Source organism: Ruditapes philippinarum, unplaced genomic scaffold (assembly GCF_026571515.1).
Source record: "Ruditapes philippinarum isolate M1 unplaced genomic scaffold, ASM2657151v2 ctg22_1_1_1_1, whole genome shotgun sequence".
Taxonomy (NCBI): domain Eukaryota; kingdom Metazoa; phylum Mollusca; class Bivalvia; order Venerida; family Veneridae; genus Ruditapes; species Ruditapes philippinarum.
Genome location: NW_026859666.1, coordinates 482,354 through 506,883, shown reverse-complemented (window position 1 = coordinate 506,883; position 24,530 = coordinate 482,354). Strand labels below are relative to the sequence as shown.

General features: G+C 32.5%; 1 long non-coding RNA gene across 1 annotated transcript; it reads left to right on the top strand.

Moving 5' to 3' along the window:
• The first annotated feature begins 1,272 nt into the window (after window positions 1-1,272).
• LOC132757444 (uncharacterized) lies at window positions 1,273-9,671 on the top strand. The gene is made up of 3 exons (XR_009629455.1): window positions 1,273-1,388; window positions 4,834-4,917; window positions 9,298-9,671. It is a non-coding gene; the product is annotated as an uncharacterized LOC132757444 (long non-coding RNA).
• Window positions 9,672-24,530: the final 14,859 nt, after the last annotated feature.

The following is a 24,530-nucleotide window of genomic DNA, read 5'->3' as shown; positions in this document are numbered from 1 at the left end:
TATTTGTTTTTACATTTTGGGGGTCCAATTAGAATGCTTCCACCCACTTCCTTTGACAAGGTAACGTGAGATATTATGAAATACATTTGTAGTTTTCATTCAATGATAAAAAAACAAACAACCTTAGACTCACACAAAAGTAGCTTTAATTTTCATAGTCAATTTTGAAACAGTTTATATTAATCACTTTCAAGTGTGCTTCCTTGGAAGAAGTTGGGACTGGTACCGTATGAAGAAATATAGTTGTGTCCCAAATTGACTGCCTCTAATGTAACAACTTGATCCCTTTTTCCTCAAATTAAAGTCCAAAAAGAAAGTAAAAGAAAGTCCATAAATCAAATAAAGAAAGCAAAATCTCCAATGTGCTGTTTGATGAGACAGCTTCTTTGAAATCATTTTACATACCTTTTCTAATGAACTGTTTTAGTAGGCAAACAGTGGCATGCTGAGTGTATGTGTTAAAAGAAACAATAGGTAGGCATGTAGGAATTTTGTCTGACTGAACTATTGTCTTTTGTACAGAACTCTGATTTGGAATGAAGCTGCTTTCCCTTTGATTGAAGTTACCTGTAGTAAAAGTAGTTGAATATTGAATATTACCAATTACATGAGTTTTATACAATTTATAATTGGCTGAAATTTGAATCATTTATGTTTGAATTTGAATATATATAAACTACAACATGTTAGTTAGAACTATCTGTCCCACACCCAGTACCATCAACCTGCCAACACATCTGGTATATCCATTTTGAAAATATGAAATTATTTATTTGATTTGTTGATTTTTTTATGGAATTTTTATCAGTATTTTGGTTTTATGTTGGGGGAAAAAACACACACACCAAAACACATTTTATCCTTGTTCATTTTCTTCCATAAAAGTAAAGGTTTTATATATTTTACAAGATACAAAAAAATAAGCATCCATCTGTGATAGTAACTTTCCTGTAATTTTAAGAAATGTCCCAGGCAAGATAGACAATAATTATACAATTACAGTTCTGGCAGTGAAAGGGTTAAGGGACCACCAATCAATAGATATTGCAAAACAAGACTGCACTTGTATGTCTGTTTTTCAAATATTTAGTAATACTAGAAAGATTTCAGATTTTCAGTTGAGTAAGAGAATCATTTAGACAGAAATTGTGAATTGTTGAGATGGCTGACAGTGATTCACAGATTCACAACTTGTTAGACAGTATAATAGAATTGAATAGTTGTGTAAATTAATCATATATAATATTAGAATATGAATGTTATTTTCATTACAGACATTGCTGGAAAATAACATTAGATGAATGATTGTGTCGTAATATAGTTTACAATGGAGGAGAAGTTGTGTTAGTTCAGTTGAGGCAAGATGGCAGCATTTTATCATAACTGTGGTAAGAATATCTATTATAATATATTTTTTATTATATCACACAACACTAAGATAAGATTTAAGTAAAGCAATGTTGGTAGTATTAAACTACAGTAAGTTAATCCATTTCTTTCATGTGAGGAAGTTATCCTGCTAGTTTACAAAATTTTGGTGGTTCTACTCTAGTACCTGCTGGTGTCTGAAAATATGCAAATGTTGTGTTCCTGACACAGGAAAGTTGCCATACAGGGCAGTGTGACTTAAAACACAACCAAAAAGTAAAACAAAACAATGAGCATTTAATAAATTTATTATACACATCAATTGAAGAAGAGGTTATATGACCAGTTCAGAATCGGATAAAATTTAACTTGTTATTACGGGGTAGCCATAAGTTATACTAAATAAACTTATAAGATTTTAAGGAGGAGTTCTAATTTATCAACCAATGGTATCATGGCAAAATCTAGGTAAAATTCTGTGTATAAGCTTAAATAGGAGGAAAATAAATTATTTTTAATGTTTTATATAGAACTGAAGCTGTGCAAAAGCTTTTCAACTATGTTAAATGACACACTCAAATATCACTACATCTCAAAACTGAAGTAATAAGATTGCAAAGCCAAGCAAATGAAAGCTCAAACTATGAAGCTCAAAACATGACTTGATGCAAACCGATGCAGACTCAAACTAAGGTAAGGTCATAAACTCAAAATGTGTCAAACTTTAGCAATGATAAAATAACAAAGTCCTCCAAAGCACTTTTGCTAAATGTCATACTCATTAATAGCAAAAAAAAAAAACCATTCTCAAACAATAGCTAATGGCACACTCAAACAATGACAAGATTGAATACAGGTAGAATTACAATATAGCATACTCAAGCTATGACAAGATGACATTCTTGAACAATGACAAGATGGCATAAGGAACAATAACCAAATGGCATACAAATGACATACTCAAAAAATGACCAGATGAAATACAGGAAGAATGATGATATGGCATACTCAAAAAATAACAAGATGACATTCTTGAACAATGACAAGATGGCATAAGGAACAGTAACCAAATGGCATACAGGTGACAGAATAAAAAAATGACAAGATGGCATATACAAACAATGACAAGATGGCATATACAAACAATGACAAGATTGCATACTTGAACAATGACAAGATGGCATACAGGAACAATGACAAGATGGCATACACAAGCAATGACAAGATGGCATACTCAAACAATGGCAAGTTGGCATACAGGAACAATGACAAGATGGCATACATAAACAATGACAAGATGGCATATTTTGAACAATGATAAGATGGCATACTTGAACAATGACAAGATGGCATACAGGAACAATGACAAAATGGCATACACAAACAATGACAAGATGGCATACTCAAACAATGACAAGATGGCATACTCAAACAATGGCAAGTTGGCATACAGGAACAATGACAAAATGGCATACATAAACAATGACAAGATGGCATACTTGAACAATTACAAGATGGCATACACAAACAATGACAAGATGGCATACATAAACAATGACAAGATGGCATACATAAACAATGACATGATGGCATACAGGAACAATGACAAGATGGCATACATAAACAATGACAAGATAGCATACTTGAACAATGACAAGATGGCATACATAAACAATGACAAGATGTCAATATCTTAATTCCAACTGAACTCAAACTATGGCAAGATCACAGCCACAAAAGGGCAAGCTTAATGAACAGAGTGGGTATATGTTGTAGAATTCCAACCCTGTCCCCTATGTCTTGCCTGTAGAAAAGCTTGCTGGCAGAGACTGTACTTCCTGTCAAAAGTTGGAAGGTGATATATTAAACGGCATTGCCTTTATTCAATCATTAATTGCTAAAGAAGGACAGTACTTTGAAGATTTGAAATGTAGATTTTCAAAGCCCAACTGTTAATCTTGTCATTTAAAATGATTGGTTGCATTATTTTTGATGTATTTGGATATCATATAGAATAATATTCCAAGTAATCTGATGGGTACAAAATGATAACAATAAGCCCCTAAAATGTCAAATTTTTCTCTGAATTAATTACAGTAGAACTTCTGTAAGTTGAAGAGACTTTCGTAAAAACTTTGACTCAATTTAATGATGAAATTTCGGGCTGTCAACATTTTTAAATGAGTAACAAAAGGGAAGTTTAGGAAAGGGCGATAACTAAACCAGCTTATAGTAAATATATCCTTTGTCATTATCATGTGATGCTGGATCAGGGAAATTCTCAAACAAAATTAGTTCATAATGTATATTTTCATACACAACAATTACTATGGCAATTAAAATGTTAACAATTAGAGTATAATTATTATTACACATTTGAACGCAAACAAAGGCTGTAAGAACACACAACTGTGTAATTAACACCTGTCATTAAGTTGATCTGAAATCATCTTCACTGCCAGAAAAGGTGAGAAAAATCCAACAAGATCAAAGGTGTTAAATTAAATACTTTACTTCAACTTATTCATAATAAAATGTTCTTGAATTATAGTTTATGAACCTTAAAAATACTTTTACACAGTGAAGAAATCGACACAAAGAAATTTGACTCACATATAGGTTTTAATAAAGGAAAAATTGGGACTGTCATAATACTTTGACACATCAAGAAAATCAACAAAATGAATTTCGACACTTAGAAGTTTTACTGTACTATAAATTTACAAATGACCAAAATGCAGAAGATGGCCAATGAGTTTCATGCTTTTGAGAAATAAATATAATAACATTTTTGAAGCTTAAATGGCATTTAAAGGTCAAAGGTTGTTGAAAACTTTCATGTCAATAAGTATTCTCAAGTACAATCAAGAGATCTGTAGCAGAATGCCATATTTCTTTTCTTTTTTTGACTTTGCATAGAACTATTGGTATCTGGGCAATGCATGTAAAAAATATCTTGCAGCAAAAGGAGCTCATAAAGTAGGATACAAAAACGTAGATGCAAATTGCATTGACAAATACAAGCAAAGCACAGAGTGCACAGTTTGCACATGTATATATCTACAGATTGTAAAGATCATGTGATGTTTGAAAAAGCATTTTGTTTGTCAGGTTTTTGCGAGATTTTTTGAGGTATAGGCATGCTAAGAACTGCAGTACCAATGTTATCCAGGTGTTCAATAAAAAACGCAAGTACAGCTGTGAAGGATCGTTTGATAAACTGTCAAGATAAATATGTGTAAAGTCTTGTACTGAGATTTTCTTCAGCTATATACCTTTAACCTTCAGTTCCCCAAATAGCTTTAACTGCCTGAAAAATTTATATATATAGTTAATATAATACTCTATGAAATGGATTGGTTCAGATCAAATGATGACATTATTAAAAAGGTTCGGGGAAACAAACATAGAAATATATAGTGCCTGACTAGTTATTGGGTGATGGTAAAGATACAGTATTTACAGGTATGGCTGCGATTGAGTATCTTGGTTAGTGTGTTAGTGGCACATTGCCGTGGGGAGGTTTCACCTGGATTATAATTAACATAGGTAAATATTTGTTCTTTGTATTAAATCTTTATGTTTTAAATATCTGTTTTCCATACAGTGAAATTATAAATGTGAGTTGAAAATTAAAAGATAAATTTTATAAATTTTTTATTTTTAGCTCACCTGTCACAAAGTGACAGGGTGAGCTTTTGTGATCGCTTTTCGTCCGGCGTCCGTCCGTCCGTCGTCCGTCCGTCGTCCGTCGTCCGTCCGTAAACTTTTGCTTTAAATGACATCTCCTCATAAACCACTGAGCCAATTTCATCCAAACTTCACAGGAATGTTCCTTTGGTGATCACCTTTAAAAATTGTTCAAAGAATTTAATTCCATGCAGAACTCTGGTTGCCATGGCAACCGAAAGAAAAATCTTTAAATATCTTCTTTTAAACAACCCTAAGAGCTAGAGCTTAGATATTTGGCATGAAACATCTTCTAGTGAGTGTCTACCAAGTTTGTTCAAATAAAAGCCCTGGGGTCAAAATTGGCCCCGCCCCGGGGGTCATTGATTTTCCCTATATGCATATAGTAAAAACTTGAAAAATCTTCTTTTAAAGAACCCAAAGAGCTAGAGCTAAGATATTTGGCATGAAACATCTTCTAGTGAGTGTCTACCAAGTTTGTTCAAATAAAAGCCCTGGGGTCAAAATTGGCCCCGCCCCGGGGTCATTGATTTTCCCTATATGCTTATAGTAAAAACTTAAAAAATCTTCTTTTAAAGAACCGTAAGAGCTAGAGCTTAGATATTTAGCATGAAACATCTTCTAGTGAATGTCTACCAAGTTTGTTCAAATAAAAGCCCTGGGGTCAAAATTGGCCCCGCCCCAGGGGGTCATTGATTTTCCCTATATGCATATAGTAAAAACTTAAAAAATCTTCTTTTAAAGAACCCAAAGAGCTAGAGCTAAGATATTAAGCATGAAACATCTTCTAGTGAGTGTCCACCAAGTTTGTTCAAATAAAAGCCCTGGGGTCAAAATTGGCCCCACCCCGGGGGTCATTGATTTTCCCTATATGCATATAGTAAAAACTTAAAAAATCTTCTTTTAAAGAACCATAAGAGCTAGAGCTTAGATATTTGGCATGAAACATCTTCTAGTGAATGTCTACCAAGTTTGTTCAAATAAAAGCCCTGGGGTCAAAATTGACCCCGCCCCAGGGGGTCATAGATTTTCCCTATATGCATATAGTAAAAACTTAAAAAGTCTTCTTTTAAAGAACCTAAAGAGCTAGAGCTAAGATATTTAGCATGAAACATCTTCTAATGAGTGTCTACCAAGTTTGTTCAAATAAAAGCCCTGGGGTCAAAATTGGCACTGCCCCAGGGGGGTCATTGATTTTCCCTATATGCATATAGTAAAAACTTAAAAAAATCTTCTTTTAAAGAACTCAAAGAGCTAGAGTTTAGATATTAAGCATGAAACATCTTTAAGTAAATATCTACAAAGTTTGTTCAAATAAAAGCCCGGGGGTCAAAACTGGCCCTGCCCCAGGGGTGTCATTGTTTTTAACTATATGTGTATAGTAAAAACTTTAAAAATCTTCTTTTAAAAAACCCAATGAGCTAGAACTTAGATGTTTAGCATGAAACATCTTCTTATGGGTGTCTACCAAGTCTGTTCAAATAAACAAATAAAAGCCCTTGGGTAAAAATTGGCCCGGGGAGGGGGGGGGGGGGCCTATATACAGGTGAGCGACCTCAGGGCCATCATGGCCCTCTTGTTTGTCTTATGTAAGCATGATATTTATGAAAAAAAGTTGAAAATGAATTTATGTGAATTATTAACTTCAAGTAGAATTTTGATTTTTTTTTCAAAAGGTGAAACAAAAAAAGAATTTGATAATTAACAATATTTGTGTTGTTTTTTTCTTTGCTCAAAAGTTATGTTAATGAAAAATATTGCTTAGTAGAAATGTTTAGTTTAAATTTCATTTTAGTAACTTAATGTTAACATTTCTTGTTAGAAAAGAATACAGAAATATGTTTGATAAATACAATGTATATGAAGTTTTAATTCTTCATCTACTAATTATAAATTTATGAAATATTATTTACTATATGTGGGAGTTGAAAGAAATTCCACATTAAGAAAATACCAACCAAGTGTAAGAAAATTTTATAACTTATCTGATGGCATTTCAACTTAAACAAATATATATGCCTTCTATAGAAAATTAAATTTTGGTTTGTAATTTACCAGTTAAGAGGAGATTCTGTATTCTCCAATGGTAGGAATGGTAATAAGACTGTTTATTTGATATTTATGCATGTTAATTATCATGTGTTATCTTTCATTTTAATTATGTAAAACAAATAGTAATTATAGAATTGTTTCGTATTAAATATTATGATGATATTGCCCTATGAATGATATATACATAAATGGCAAGTTTAAATGTAGCCAAACATTTGTTATAATTTTTCCTGTGATAACATGGATATAATATTTTTGAATAAATGGTAAATGAATAACTTGAACTTAAGTATATCGTACAACACTTTCCGCCAATCTACCCATGGGTCATGAGGGTTACTTGATTTTTAGCTCTACTATTTTTTTCGATGAAAATAATAGAGATATTGTTGCAGCCATGTCGGTTTTGCTGTCCGCAAACTTTAACCTTGATCATAACTTTTTAAGTTCTTGTTTGCCATGTTTTTTATGCATCATACCATTGGTCATGTGACCAGTGCAGACCAAAATCAGCTGGCATATCAGTACTGTCGGCACATCAGGATGATCAAGGTCTGCACTATTTGCTTTTCATCAAATACATCTTAGGAGATTTTTGTGCAGATTGAAAGAGGGAAAAAGTATATTCAAGATATTTAGGGTTTTCAAAAGTTAAATAAAGTTTGATTCAGGAAGCCCACTCATTTGTGATTTTCATATAGCAATATCTGCTGCATATAAAATATGTTTAAACTAACATTGAAAAATAGGAGGAAAGAAGAGTGGCAATTAAGAGTGGCAATTAACTTGGCATATTGTGACAAAAACACATTAACTGCCTCTCTATTGGTAACATAGTCCCTTTGATGTGTTGACCATCTATTGTAAAACCATATGTTCCAACATAATGTTCTTGTTGTAAGGGATCTCATTGAATATTGAATATTGTTTTAGTTTAGAGAGGGTTGCATGGTTGTTAAAAGTTAGTTTCAATTGGAAGGCCATTCAAACCTACTTATGTTGCAATTTTAGCTTCTTGTATTCCCTAAAAATGTTGCTGAAGAGCCTGGCCACAATAATGATTTTTTTCTCCATTTTTTTTCTGTTTATGGTATTTGTAACTAGTTAGATTAAACAATGTGACAATTTTTTTCTAGAATTTTTTTTTGGGGGGCTAATAGCAATGCTTGTTTCCTGCCCAGTTTATATTTATTGTAGAAGTAATTTCATAGTATATAATTATAGTAAGTTATAAAATCATCTGTGTATGGAATACAGACTTGTCTCTAACTTCTATGTTATTATCTACTATTAACTTTAATAAAAAATTTCCTAGAATCACCTTTTAGCATATTTAAGCTTTAGAATGCTAGCAGCAAGGTGACACATTGACAAGGTTAATGTGCAAGTTTTCTAATGTCACCATTACAGAACCAGGCCAGCATGCATATCCTTGCACTCTGCCCAAGCTTTTCTGATGACTGCCTAATTTTTTATTTTTGAATTTGTATTGAAATCCCTTGAACAAAATCAAAGCTCAGGCCGATGGCTTGTCTATACTCACATGTTTCACTATATGTACAACCTTTTTCATTGACATTGGAGAGTATCCGGTAAAATTTTATGATTACATGGTCAATGTAAAGTGTAGCCTCCATGATAAATTTTGGTAACTTAATAACTTGCAAAAAAAATTCTTAAATTTTCATACATTCCCCGACCAGGCCAGACAGATTTCTTCACAGATAAAAACTGCATCTCTGAAAGATCAGTGAATATTTTGATGTTGTTAGTGGTGATTCTCATAATACTGATGGGGTTGTACTGTATGCTCTCATATATATTAGTTAAGCTGTGTAAAGATGAATTATTGCATTAAGATGATCTCCGCAGTCTGGAACGACATGTAAAAAAGACATTCACATACCAAATAAGGTCAGTAGGTCACTGGTTTATAGAGATTGTCGGTAACAGGCTGTATCCGTCAAGTGAATCTTCGTATTTACATCAAAACACGACTTTGACTGAGATATAATTAATATATTCACTTTAACTGTTGACTTAGTTAAAATTTCATTATTTGCTTTTCATTTATTTTTAAAAGTCTCGGATATGAATTCTTGCTAGAATTTTTTTCTTCAAAACTTGATAAAAAAAATTTTTTTCAGTAAAATATTTATATCGAAGCTATGTATTATCATATTTCAGGGGCGGATAAAGTTTCATTGAATGGTGGATGATAACACAGTGGAATAGATGGTGACAGTATGAAGAATTTCCATAATTGCATGGAGGGCATGGCTTAGAATATGATTAGAAAATAAAAGAGGTTGAAGGAAGATAAATGTATAACCTTCCTGTGTTATAATAGAATACTCGTAAACTCTAACTGTCTGGTCACTTGATAATGTATAGAGATAAAACAACAAACTTGAATTTTGTCGATGTCAGAGGGATGTACAATCTTCCTGTGTCATATACATATATGAATGGTTTTATATTTGTACTCTACCACAACAAAAGGAAAGAATTCATTTGACCAGAAGATGTAATGCTCCCTGCAATGGAAGATAAAAAGCACCTCTCAGGTAATGTTTGAATATTGGCATTCCATATTAAATTTTTTTTTCAGTTCTGGTCTATATTGAGCAAAGTGAGTTTTTATTATCACTCGAAAACATTCTAGTTAATAATGTTGACTTGCGGTATCAGCCACCTCAGCAAGTTTGTTCACTTTATATATTATTAGTTAAAAATAAAAACAGTCCAGCACCATGGTGATTATATGAATTATATATCGTTAGTGACTTTGTCTACTTCAGGTATAAATGAACAAGAAGTTAAAGTGGTTGAGAGACAGTTTGACTTGGACTTAATGTTGTTGGTTTTAATATTTTGGTACTTAAGTCCCCTAAAACTAACAAGAAGCATTTGCATTTGCAAGTAGAACTGGTCAGTTTAATAAATGGAAAGCATGGAAAGGGTTTAAAGTACAATGATAGAAATATGATTTTAAAGGCACTCTGAATTTCAAAAGCCTTAAAACATAAAATTTAAAATTCTCACCTGGGGCACTTAAAACCAAATTTTATGCAAAAGAAAATTGAAAAAATTTTTTTAAGTGATTCTTAGCCCGATTTGAGTGAATAGTTTTTTTAACAATTTTCATTTTTACATAATTTTGTACAAAAAAATATTACTCTAGAAAATCAGGAGCTGGCTCATGAGCTGCAAATTTTACACTCAAAATGTTTGTCCAGACCTACATAAAATGGTATTAAAATCTTGAAGATATATTTCCAGTTTCATTTTATCATAAAAAAACGAAGTCAAGTCCCTTTAACACTTTACTTCATATTGACGTGTTTTGACGGCTTTTCGACCCCCCCCCCTTTTTGAGGCCTCAAACAGTGAAAAATTACCCTATTAAGGCCCCAACATTGTTTTTGTTTGAGAAATTTTGTTTAAAAAAGTGACCACTTTTTCGGCGCAACCCCCAATCCAAAAGATACATCAGGGGGTTGCCAGAAGGGGGATGTGACCCCTTTGCCAAGAAAATTTTGGACTTGTGAGAGGCTAAAAATGACCCCAGATCGATCATAAGGTAACGTGTAACCAACGCTGAAAAGCCTTTGACTCTCTCTCAATCCATTGAGAAGTTGCAGCACTTTGAAATCAATTTTGATGGAAAAAATCAATGCAAAATAGTGATTTTTGGCAATTTTGAGATGTCCCCTCGTTGCCATGGTAACAGGAAATTTAAGACTGAGCATGTCGTTACAAATGCAATGGTCCAGTCAACATTTGTGCCAAGTTTGATTAGTATGAAGCATTTTGCATAGTTTCATAGCATTTTGAACTTGTAACAGGAGGCTTTTCAATGAAAACGGCCATTTTTTACAATATGCTCATGGGAAAAGTGTTAAGATACCTTTTTCAGTAAACTTGCAAGAACACAATAAGTTCTCAAAGCTGTTTGCTTATTATTCATTTTCTGTCATTTCAGTTTATACGAATTTGTTTTAGTTTAATTGTGATGGAAGCTATAAGCTTATTAAAACACTTTTGAATCTGTTCATAGAACCAATCAGTACTTAACAATGAGTCTTCCCAACTTGCCCTTAGGCAGCCAGATTTTTAATACAACATGTAAACCTGCCATGCCACCTCTCTGTCCATTTAAAATTTGCCCCTATGCCTCCTCATTATTCAGTTCATGTTACTTGTATATATAAAGAACAATTAATTAGCTCTTTAACAAAGTTATCATAAAAACTTGGAGTTTCTAGCCAAATTCTTGGCCTTGGTTCTGTATATTAGTTGTTTTAAACTAATGATTTTGACAGAACATGTATATACTTTTTGTTTTGTAGATGCTCTTGATCTGTATTTTTCTTTTGAGACTTTTATTATACAGATACTTTGTAACTGATTCTTTTAAAATCTTAGAAAATTATCCATTTGCCAATTAAGCTACAAAATGATGGCATTTATATTCATATTTGTGCATCAATCTGACAAAAAAATTATTTTCATTGAATTATCTCCCTTTGATCTTTATATTGCTTGCCCTGGTCAGTATTATTCCTAGTCATTAAGTGATCACCTGGTCAATAATTAAGTGGGGCACTTTAGCAGTGTTATATAACAGGTAGCTGGTCAATAAGCAATTGTTTGTTGACCTACATATATAAACTGACACTCAGCTGATTGTTGCCATACTGTCAATTATCTTCCCTAGAGGAATTTAATAATGGGAATATAAATTGACTAGAATAACTATTCCTGTAATAGATTCTTCTCACTTGAACATTGTGTGATTCTTAGTCCCTCTACAAGATATAAGTATTATAGCCTTTAATTTGTTAAAATCATTGCTTTGTATTTGATACAATCCACTTTCAAAGTTAAAGGAATTACAGTATGAAAATGCAAAAATTATGCATCAAAAAGTAAATCTAGCCTTGCCATACTTTACATTGTTCATTCTATACTGGTTGGAGAGGAGAGTAATTAAGTTTGGTTCTAGTAAGTCCTTTAACCACCCCCCCCCCCTTTTTGAGGCCTCAAACAGTGAAAAAATGCCCTATTTAGGCCCCAAACACTGTTTTTCGTTTGAGAAATGTTGTTAAAAAAAGTGACCACTTTTTCTTCCCCACCCCAATCAAAATGTTACATCAGGGGGATGCCCGAATGGGGATGTGTCCCCTTGTATTTGGGGGGTTTGAAACCGCCCCGTGGTCGAGGGGTTAGAGTCGATGAGTTCTAATCCAGTTACCTCTGGAGTGGGTTCGATCCCTGGGAGATGCTTTGGTAGTTTAGCGCGGAGGAAGGTAGTCTAGTACTGGTGTAACTCTCCAGGAACGATGGTAAGGAAACTACCCGCCTATATGACTGAAATACTGTTGGGAAAAGGCGTAAAATGAAACAAACAAACAAAACAAACAAAAAAAGGGGGGCGATAGTTAACCTTAACCTTTTACCCCATGAGCATATTGTGAAAAATGGCCGTTTTCATTGAAAAGCCTCCTGTCACAAGTTCAAACTGCTATGAAACTATGCAAAATGCTTCAATACTGATGAAACTTGGCACAAATGTTCACTGGACCATAGCCTCTGTAACAGCATGCTCAATGGTAAATTTCCTGTTACCATGGCAAGGTGGGGATGTCTGAAAATTGCGAAAAATCACTATTTTGCATTGTTTTTTTCCATCAAAAGTGATTTCAAAGTGCTGCCACTTCTCAATGAATTGAGATAGAGTAAAGGGCTTTTTCAGCGTCAGTTACTAGTTACCCTAAGATCCACCTGAGGCCATTTTTAGCCTTCACATGTCCAAAATTTTCTTGGGGATGATGTATCATTTTGATGGGGGCGGCGCCGAAAAAGTGGTCATTTTTTTAATAACATTTCTCAAAATCAAAAACAGTGTTTGGGGCCTAAATAGCCTAAATAGGGCATTTTTTCACTGTTTGAGGCCTCGAAAGAGTGGGGGGGGGGGCAAAAAGCCGTCAAAACACGTCTATATGAGGGAAAAGGATAAGGGTATATATGTTTTGGTTCTTGCAAATAAAGGGCTTATCAATTTTGGTTCTAGCAAATAAAGGGCCAATCAATTTTGGTTCTAGCAAGTATTGGGCAAATCAATTTTGGTTCTAGCAAGTAATGGGCAAGTCAATTTTGGTTCCATCAAATAAAGGGCTTATCAATTCTGGTTCCATCAAGTAAAGGGCAAATCAATTTGGCTTAAGCAAGTTATGGCGCAAATCAATTTTGATTCTAGCAAGTAATGGGCAAATTAATTTTGGTTTAAGCTTGTAATGGGCAAATCAATTTTGGTTCTAGCAAGTAATGGGCAAATCAATTTTGGTAATGAGTAACTTCGGTTACAGCAAGTAAAGGGCTAATTAATTTTGGTACCAGCAACTAAAAAGCAGCTAATAAAACACTTCTGGATTGTAAGAATTCTAGATCAACTGTGAAATCTGGACATTTTCAAACCTCATCACAAGATAAACAAAAGCATATTTCTAATACAATAAATACTTTGCTTAGAGAATATCAAGTCATATGAAATAAGTCACCTGCTGATTTCTAAATAATTGTATAACATACTGTAAACAAAACAAAGCTTCAAATATTGTTAAAAGTTTTGTCTATACTTTTCATTTAAGATCAAGATGAACTTCATTTCAAGAGGTTCATTGACCTATAATATCATAAGGTCGGGTGTCAGCTGCATTAATTTTTGGCCAAAAATAGCATTGAACAGTGGTGATTTATTAAATGTAGCCAGCCATACACACTGACATCAGTTGGTTACATGTAAAATAAACAATATGAATGAAGGGAAAGGGGGAAAGAACACACATATATAAACATATATTAGATATCACATACATATATATATGTGCCATGTTTTATCAATATTGCACATATATAGATATACAGCAAAATAAGAGGCAATTTTGTTGTCAAAGGTTTTATCCTCAAGTCTGGATACTAGAGAAGGGATAGCTGAAAAATACCAGCTTTTTGAATGTTTGAAATGATTCAACAATTTTATTTTATTAAAGTTACTTTAGGGACCACGATGAAAATAGGGGTTTGCCCATTTTTGTGTTATCCCTGGTGTTGATGTGTATGTCACAGTTTTTGTGCTCATATTTGTGTTATGTTATATCTCATTTCATGTGTTGTATTACATGTATGTACATTTTTTGAAAATAAATCTTATCTAATCTTACTTACAAAAGGAAGCTGTAATGGTAAGCTGTTGGGGAGGAGTAGTCTATGTCTTGTAGGGAAAGTTTTCAATGCGATTCATCTTCTGCTATTAGGTTGTTATAAAATAGCGGTTTTGAAACTTTTCTTTTAAAATCTTAGTCAAGATTGATGCTTTGTAAGAAAGCATATGAAAACATGGTCTGTAGATAATATTCCATTTATTACTCAAAATGTCACAATGGCGACATATTTAAATATTTAAAATCTATGTCATAGAAATGCTTGTCTTTATATAAATATAAAGTGAAGTGACAGATGAGATCTAGAAAGTATTTGACAACATTTACATGGCCACTGACATGAGTAACTACTGACATGTCATCCAAATCTTCTTCTTTTACATCCAATGGCTCACAGTTGTCCAGAAGCTTGTCTTTGACAATCAGACATAAATAAGGCTACTAGGTCAAATAAAAAAAAAAGACTTTAAAAAGAACTGTGCAGCTGTGAGCTTTAAGAGTTCTAGAAAAATCTATGAAGTGTGTTGCATATTTGTTTTCTATTTAAAACATCTTTGATTTATGCCATCAGTAGGCTGTTTGTTTGTTCTTTGTAAATACTCTGTGTTTTTTGAAAGACATTGTTTCATTAACATCCAAGCAATTTCAAAATGATTGTGTCCTAAGCTATTACAGATTCTTTCAAAGTTACATTATCAACTCTGAAATGCAGCTTAAAGACAATTTTAAAGTGATTTCTAACATTTTTCTGAAATAATTTCCATTGACCTGATTCTTCAATAAATTAAGGATTAACAGAACTCCAAGCAAGTGCTTTTGTTCAAATTTATTGTTTTTCAATTGAAATTTGAATTTGATTTTTTTTTCATTTATCCAGGAAATTGGAACTCTTCCTAATCACTGGAAATTTCTATTGTACCCAAAATGGTTTCAGAAAATATTCAAAATCTGCATTTCAGCTGTTGTTTTGTGCCATTGTATCCTGAATTTAATGATTTCATGACTTAAATATTTTTAAATTTGGCAGTTTCAGACCAGCTTTGAAAATAAGTGGGGGGAAAAAAGTATTTTGAGTCCTTTTAACAGCTACATACATGTAGTCACTTTAGTAGTCACAAGTTTGAACTGATCTTGTATTTTGACTGCATAGTAAAATATGTCCGCTTCCATTTCTACAACTATTTATCCAGGTGTGAAAAGTGGGTTGCAGACATGTTCCTGCCTGAACAGTGTCTGTGATAGTGAAATTCCTTGACACAATAATACAGCACTGGAACATGCCTTCCACACATGATAAATATAAGTAAAATATACTACTAAAATGACATGATGTATAATTCATTGATATTGTAGGGAATATATTGCATATACAATTAGTTATAAAGATTTTTGACAGGTTATATGGCCCTATATAAATGGTTGCTGAGCCATTAGGCAAGGGTTATATTGCAAATAGGCAAGGGTTATATTGCAAATAACCATTTAAATACAGTCATATAACCTGTCAAGAATCTTTTTAAACAGAAACTTCATTTTTAGGAGAGAAAAATATTTCATAAGTAATTGCAGCTGTGTATTATAGTCACAATTATCCAATTAAAATCGATGTTACAAATGTGCAATAAACATTGAGATACATGTATTTTACCATGTCATATATATTTAGACTTGAACAAAGCTATAAAACCATATTGGCCTTGCCTGATAGCTTGTCTTTTCTTTGACTGGGTAGTGTCTATTTTGTACTGAACACTGTTTAATAATCACATGATAATAATATCTATTGTAAATTATTGTACTTGATTCAGGAGAGACTGTACTTCAGGTGTTAATTGTACATGTGGAGCAGGTGACAGTGTTTAAATTAAACATTGTATACCAAATATAAGTACAAGATAGAGACATTATATAACAAGAGTAAAATGAAATACATCTTAACAAAAACTTGAGGAATTAATGAAAATGTGTGCCGAAACTAGTCGTACAGTGTTTGTCACTATTTAGAAATAATGTTTGAAATAAATAATGTAGAATATAGAACTTGAAACAAAAAGCATAGATTGTTGTCTGAAACAAACGAGAGAGAGCTAGAAACAGATGGGAATGTTTATGACAGACAGTACAACTTGTTTCATATAATGCATACAGATGATTATAGATTAATCAGAGTGATAGAAACAATGATGATTGTGTTTGAAACAGATGATTGTGATGTGTTTGAAACAGATGATTGTATATGAAACACTGATGATTGTGTTTGAAACAGATGATTGTGATGTGTTTGAAACAGATGATTGTATATGAAACACTGTTGATTGTGTTTGAAACAGATGATTGTATTTGGAATGCTGATGATTATGTTTGAAACAGATGATTGTGTTTGGATTTAAACACTGATGATTGTATTTGAAACACTGTTGATTGTGTTTGAAACACTGATGATTGTGTTTGGATTTAAACATTGGTGATTGTGTTTGAAACAGATGATTGTGTTTAAATTTTAACACTGGTGATTGTTTTTGAAAAAAAAAGATTTGTGTGTTGGATTTAAACACTGATTGTGTTTGAATTTAAACACTGGTGATTGTGTTTGAATTTAAACACTGGTGATTGTTTTTGGAAAACACTGATGATTGTGTTTAAATTTAAACACTGATAATTGTGTTTGAAACAGATAATTATGTTTTATGTGATATACTGATAGTAGTGCATGAAACAGATTGATGTGCTTGACAAATGAAAGTGATGACATTTATATAGATGATTATTCTTAAACAAAGCTTGAAATGATAATGTTGGAACATAATAAGATAAAGGCAAATGTAAGTGCAATATATGATGCTGGAGATAGTTTAATACTAACTGAACAATTTTGTGATTCAGAATACAGTGTCTAGAAAAAATCTGTGCTGGAAGTCAGTACCGACAACAATTGATTCTTTTATGTCTACCTATTCATGGAGGAAAGTAAAGCCATATCTCTACTGGTAAGGGTATAATGCATAAGCTATCTAAGCAGCCATTAAATGAAAGTGGAAAAAACACGTATTTGACATTTAATAATAAGCTATTTGTATTCCAAGGAATTAAAATAGTTTTTATTACAATGCATACCAGGAGATAAGTATAATAAATACACCTTTGTTAAAGCTCAGGTATGTGTAATATAATTATAGAAGTCAGAGGGTTTAGGAATATTAAACAATAGGGGCATAACTATTAAGTCGAACTATGTTACTTTTTCTTACTGAAATATATTTAACAGAGAGGGCCTGTGAAATATTTGAATTAGTCAGCAGATTTATGTGTTTGGTTAAATGTTAACTGTTTTAAAAGATTACTTAAGACAAAGTATTTTTGGTTTTGTAATCCTATTTTATTTGTCTGTCTGAAAATTTGCATGACTAGGTGTTGCCACACTGGAAGATTTAATACTGTGAGGTATCGCATATTAATGCTTTTGGACATTGCTAAATAAGAATAAGGAAAAATGCAGCCAGAATGTGGTAGTAATCTTTGACGTGTATGAATTTATACTTATAAAAGTGAAAAAAATACCGTCTTGTCTAATGAATGCCGTAATCAATAGGGAGAGCTTTCGATAAAAAATATAGGTTTTACTGGTTTGAACCTGCAGTGATGCAAAATTTCTGTGTGACAACTGAACCCAGACATTGAGTCTTTTGGTTTTTGTCTCTGACTGCTGATTTTCATGTGTTGTTAGTAATTGGTCACTTGCGGAGCATTTGGTAATTACAGGTAAGTTATTCAGAAAAGTCACTTAATTTACTGCTGTAATTTGACCAAATATGTGAAAAAAAGGCGTAATGTCCCAGAAAAACAAACAAAGTTAAAGTCCCTGACTTAGCATCACTTAAACCCATCATCAAAGGTAACGTTATAATGAATAACTTAATGTAATGAGAAGTTTTGTTTGCTGAAGTATGTGGCGTTTTATTCAGGCTCTTCTTTTCTGTCTTAAATATTGAAGTGAATCTTGAAAGTTAATTGACCATGAAAGTTGGAAAGTCTACATATGACAAACTGTTGTGACATAAAGCCCTGTTTAACAATTTAAACAGCTTATTGTGAGGCCTCTTTCTACATAAAGAGATGATGAAGAAGTTTATACTATTCTTAGGAACCAATGTTCGTTTGTTTGTGTTTCTGCAAATTTTACACACATTTGCTGAAGATATAAACAATTGTGTAGGTATATTCTGCAGACACTTTGTAAGCAACTAGTATACCAGACAGAATAAATGATTGAAAAACAAACTTTTAATGTTATTGGGTAATGATACCGGTGAGGCTAAGAAAATTTACCAGTTATATAACAAAGTTTCTCTGACCTATTCCATTTCTTCCCCGTAATACACTTGTACACGCACAAGTTAACAAACAACTAGTAGTCTGGTACCTCTCACAGGAACAACCAATGGACCTAAAGAATAGCAAAGGAAGACAAAGTTTAATAAATGTTTTGGCCAGAAAACAAAATGTCTAAATGAGCAGACATTATTAAATAATGCACATGGGAACCTTCCTTGCATGTTTATAAAAATGATACTGTTGTAGAGATATAACTCAGAGATAAATAGATTTGAAAAGGAATTTACAAAAGTTTCTATTGAGCCATGACATGCAATATTAACTATTAATTACCCTTACCTTGCAATATTGAGCCCTGCAATATCAAGAATTAATAACCCTACCCCTACAATATCAAGCCCTGCAATATCAAAGAATTAATAACCCTACAATATCGAGTCCTGCAATATCAAAGAATTAATAGCCCTGACCCTGCAATATCAACCACTGCAATATCAAAGAATTAATAGCCCTTACCCTACAATAATCGATCTCTGCAATATCAAAGAATTAATAGCCCTTACCCTACAATATTGAGCCCTACAATATCAAAGAATTAATAACCCTACAATATCGAGTCCTGCAATATCAAAGAATTGATAACCCTTACCCTGCAATATGGAGCACTGCAATATCAAAGAATTAATAGCCCTTACCCTACAATAATCGAGTCCTACAATATCAAAGAATTAATTACCCTACCCCTACAATATCAAGAATTAATAGCCCTTACCCTACAATATCAAGTCCTCCAATATCAAAGAATTAATAACCCTTACCCTACAATATCGAGCCATGCAATATCAAAAATTAATAACCCTTTCCTGCAATATCAACAGTTGATAAACCTGCAATATCGAGAGAATAAGATAGAGAGGCTTACTTCTACCAGAAATAATAAGCACTGTTTGCAGAGAGAATGAGATAGAGGTTTGATTCAACAAGAAATAAATAAGCACTGTTTGCAGGGAGAATGAGATAGAGGTTTGATTCAACAAGAAATAAATAAGCACTGTTTGCAGGGAGAATGAGATAGAGGCTTGATTCAACAAGAAATAAATAAGCACTGTTTGCAGGGAGAATGAGATAGAGGCTTGATTCAACAAGAAATAAATAAGCACTGTTTGCAGAGAGAATGAGATAGAGAGGCTTACTTCTACCAGAAATAAATAAGCACTGTTTGCAGAGAGAATGAGATAGAGGCTTGATTCAACAAGAAATAAATAAGCACTGTTTGCAGAGAGAATGAGATAGAGGCTTGATTCAGTGAGAAATAAATAAGCACTGTTTGCAGAGAGAATGAGATAGAGGCTTGATTCAACAAGAAATAAATAAGCACTGTTTGCAGAGAGAATGAGATAGAAAGGTTTGCTTCAGTGAGAAATAAATAAGCACTGTTTGCAGAGAGAATAAGATAGAGACTTGATTCAGTGAGAAATGAATAAGCACTGTTTGCAGAGACAATGAGATAGAGGCTTGACAACAAGAAATAAATAAGCACTGTTTGCAGAGAGAATGAGATAGAGGCTTGATTCAACAAGAAATAAATAAGCACTGTTTGCAGAGAAAATGAGATAGAGAGGCTTGCTTCAGTGAGAAATAAATAAGCAAAGTTTGCAGAGAGAATGTGATAAAGAGGCTTGTTTCAGTGAGAAATAAATAAACACTGTTTGCAGAGAGAATGAGATAGAGAAATTTGCTTCAGTGTGAAATAAATAAGCACTGTTTGCAGAAAGAATGCAATGAAGAAAGAAATGAATAATCACATTTTTAAAGGTAGATAAATGAAGTGTAACAGTTCCAGGAAGACATAAAGCGGCAAATATTCTGAATACAGAAATGAATGTTAATACAGTTAAGATGGAGAAGAATCAGGATATTTCAGACTATTTAATAAGGAGATATGAACCACCTTGTAGTAAGAGACTAAGACAAATTACCATTTGTAAAGAAAAAAAATGAATAAGAGCATTTCAATAGAAGAGATATTGAGAAAGAAATGGAACAAAGAATGGAGATGAATAAAAATTAATTAATTAATAATAGACAATTAAATATACTGTTAAAAAGATATTTAAGTATCAATAAGTATATGTCACTTCTTTTCTTAAGCATTAACTTATGAAAAGTAGAATGTTAAGCAAGTACACTTAAGTTAAAGAAGACAATTAAATTATTACAATTCTACGAGAGAACAAGATTAAAATTAATATATAAATAAGAAATGTGAAATTAAAATCATTAGTCACAAATATTATTTCCCTAACTCAGTAACAATTAAGAGTTTGATGAATCCTGTAAATATGAATACAGAATTAAAATTGATACATTAAAGGCGGAGAAAATTTGTGTCTTTAGTTGATTAAAACATAAATTCTTGCTGTCTATATTAATTGTTGATATCAATGATATCAATGAATTTCATATAATTGTGATGAGTGGGCGTATACATACATAATTGTTCTTTAATAATGTAGAAAATTAATATTCTATATTGTATCCTTAGGTCACTGACCTATATTACTCTCTTGTGGTTAAGATTAAATCCTCTTGTTATATTTGTTTCTTGTGTACATGGTACATTCCTTTGCTTTAGGTATTTTTTGCAACCTTATATAAATTCCTCAAATATTTACAAAAAGTCTTTACTGATATAATAAACAATAGGAAATTATCACTAATCTTGAAGCATTTTTGCTGAACAATAAGTAATAGACAAAACTATACGAGATTATATTGTTTAGAGCTCCTAAATCAGTTTGAGTTGAAGATAATTATAGCGTTTAACATACCGAGAACGAAATTAAAACACATTGAGTGGTTTCCAAGTTCAGTTTGGATGGAAAAAAGAAAAGAAGTATATAAAATAACTGATGATGATTTAAGAGAGTGCAGTAAATAAAGTGATCGTTGTAAAACTGTGACCCTCGCCAAAGTAGGGATAGCTGCATATATAAGTGTTGCAAACATTTCTTTACTGTATCACTAAAAACACTTGCATCTGATTGGTGTTTGCATGCTGCATTGTAAATAAAACGGAGGCCAGTAGACAATATTGTTACATTTACTCTCATTCAATTGCATGATAAGTCAAAGACAGATGTTAAGCTGCCTGATTCCTTAAATGAACATGTCCAGCTTCCTTGTTTGGAACTGTCAATTGTCAATTTTTGGGACATCAAGATGAAAGTTTGAAGTTGGTCAGCTGACAGCATAGAGCTGTCTGTAACTGGACAGTATGGCAGTCAGTTACTTCAAAATTCCATATTAATAATATGACTTTTAGCAGGCTTTGCATAACAACTGGGAAAATAATGGTGGTAAGGCAAACCACATGGTTTTAGACATGACTGCATGAAAATATGTCAGAATGATCTTTATTTTATATTCATGCAAATCAATCTTCTGAGCTCTTTTGTTTGGTAATAATTCTGAGCATGACTGTGGACTATCATTCATTTTCAAAGTCAAGTTGCAATTGCACTGTGTATTTTAAAGGGCTTGCCTTTTTCTGTCATAAGTATACAGTGCTTAGGATGGAACATTATGTACATGTATATCTCTTTCAGTACATTGTTCAAATTATAGCCCTAAGGTCAAAATTAAATTTAAGGACTGGTAACTTCACTTTTGTATATCAATTGCATTTAGTACTCAGGTGAGCGCATTGGGGCCAATGGCCCCCTTGTTAAAAAATGTGAAGAGCCTGCCATGGGACATACTTTGGTCCAGTTATAATTTGGGCGGAAAAATGTATTTTCATTAGAGTCCTGGTCGGTCTAACATCTTCTTATTTATCAATATGCTAAACGATTTGTCAATTGTTTTAGTGAGTGTTTATATTATTGCTTAATGATTAATTGTGGATTAATCATTTTATTTTTACATAATTGATCAATTGGTTTGACTTTATGAAGATCTATGTGTTACAAACATCATACTTTGACACTAGATACAGGGTGCTTTAGTATGATTTCTTCATTAAAATTCAATTATATATTTAAATTAGAGAAATTATACACATATATTAATACATCAATGAATTATGATTCAGGTTGAATTGTGATTCTGCAAATTCTTTCGTGCAGTTTTTGAATTTTTACTTGACAGTTTATTGGGAACACATCCGTACAGAAAAATAAAATTTATCTGTCAAACAGGTGTATTTATTATATTACATTGATAATTATATTAATAATATCTTTTGTTGTCAACACTCCCTTAACAGTCATTCAGTTGATGAAAGATATGTTCATTTAATTCTACCAAAATGACATAATAATGTGGATACCTTTGGTCTTTGAGGTTGAAAAGGCCATACTGGTCACCTTCAGCAGTGCTTGTGGGAAATAAAAAAAGTTAATAACTGATTGAAAATGGTAGTTAGACATTACATTTGCCTCAATATTATTTTAGGCTGAATAGTTTTTACAGTGTGATTAAAGGTATAATTGATGTGAATATTCATAAAATACAACAACAAAAAACATCACAAAATATATTTAATTGTCAGAATGAGCATTTCAAAAGAAGTCTTGCATTCTAGCCATTATTGGCTGCTGTATTATAAGACCTATTGGGCCTTCTAGTATCAATTCTAACTTACAATTCTAAATTAATAATAAATGACCTTGCCCTGATTTGAACTGTTAATAGAAGGGAATTCAAAGTTTAATTAAGCAGTCACATAAGACTTCACAGATGTTTAGGCTGGTTCTACTCTTCACAGATATTTAGTCTGGTTCTACTCTTCACAGATGTTTAGGCTGGTTCTACTCTTCACAGATGTTTAGGCTGGTTCTACTCTTCACAAATATTTAGGCTGGTTCTACTCTTCACAGATGTTTAGGCTGGTTCTACTCTTCACAGATGTTTAGGCTGGTTCTACTCTTCACAAATGTTTAGGCTGGTTCTACTCTTCAAAGATGTTTAGGCTGGTTCTACTCTTCACAGATGTTTAGGCTGGTTCTACTCTTCACAAATGTTTAGGCTGGTTCTGCACTTCACAAATGTTTAGGCTGGTTCTACTCTTCACAGATATTTAGGCTGGTTCTACTCTTCACAGATGTTTAGGCTGGTTCTACTCTTCACAGATGTTTAGGCTGGTTCTACTCTTCACAGATGTTTAGGCTGGTTCTACTCTTCACAAATGTTTAGGCTGGTTCTACTCTTCACAGATGTTTAGGCTGGTTCTACTCTTCACAGATGTTTTTCTTTTTCATGTGTCTATTAATCATAGAGCAAATATTAGTTAATGGCAAATATTTTAGTATGTAACACCATTCTCATTTTGAATAATGATAAAATAATATTAATAATTTATGATTTATTGCTCCATCTCATAAATTTAGTGTTGTATATTTCAAAAGTTATCTAGTCATGATTTGATAGTGTCTGTTTGGTCAGTAACACATACATATATATATGGTCACACATAGGTATGCAAAAAAAAAATTGTATGTAAAAAAACAATAAGATGTGACTCAGTGTTTTTCCCCCCTGTACAACATGAGAATTAATGTCCCACTTTTACAAATAATTAGCATTCCAGTAATTCATTTTACTGTGAAACGAAAAATGAAGTATCTCTGTCCAAAACATGTAGGTATATATGCTTGATTGATTGAGGATATACTTTATTTTCTTATTAAGACATTGTGTTTGCATAGTACACAGGTATGTAGATTATTTGATCTTTAATCTGGTAAAGGTCATATGCTCATAAAAGTCAGTAGAATGTCTACTTTCTGACTGCTACTTTCAGTTAAAGGTAGGGGATTACTTACATTTTACCGTCAACAATTTTTTTTTTTTTGATGTCTG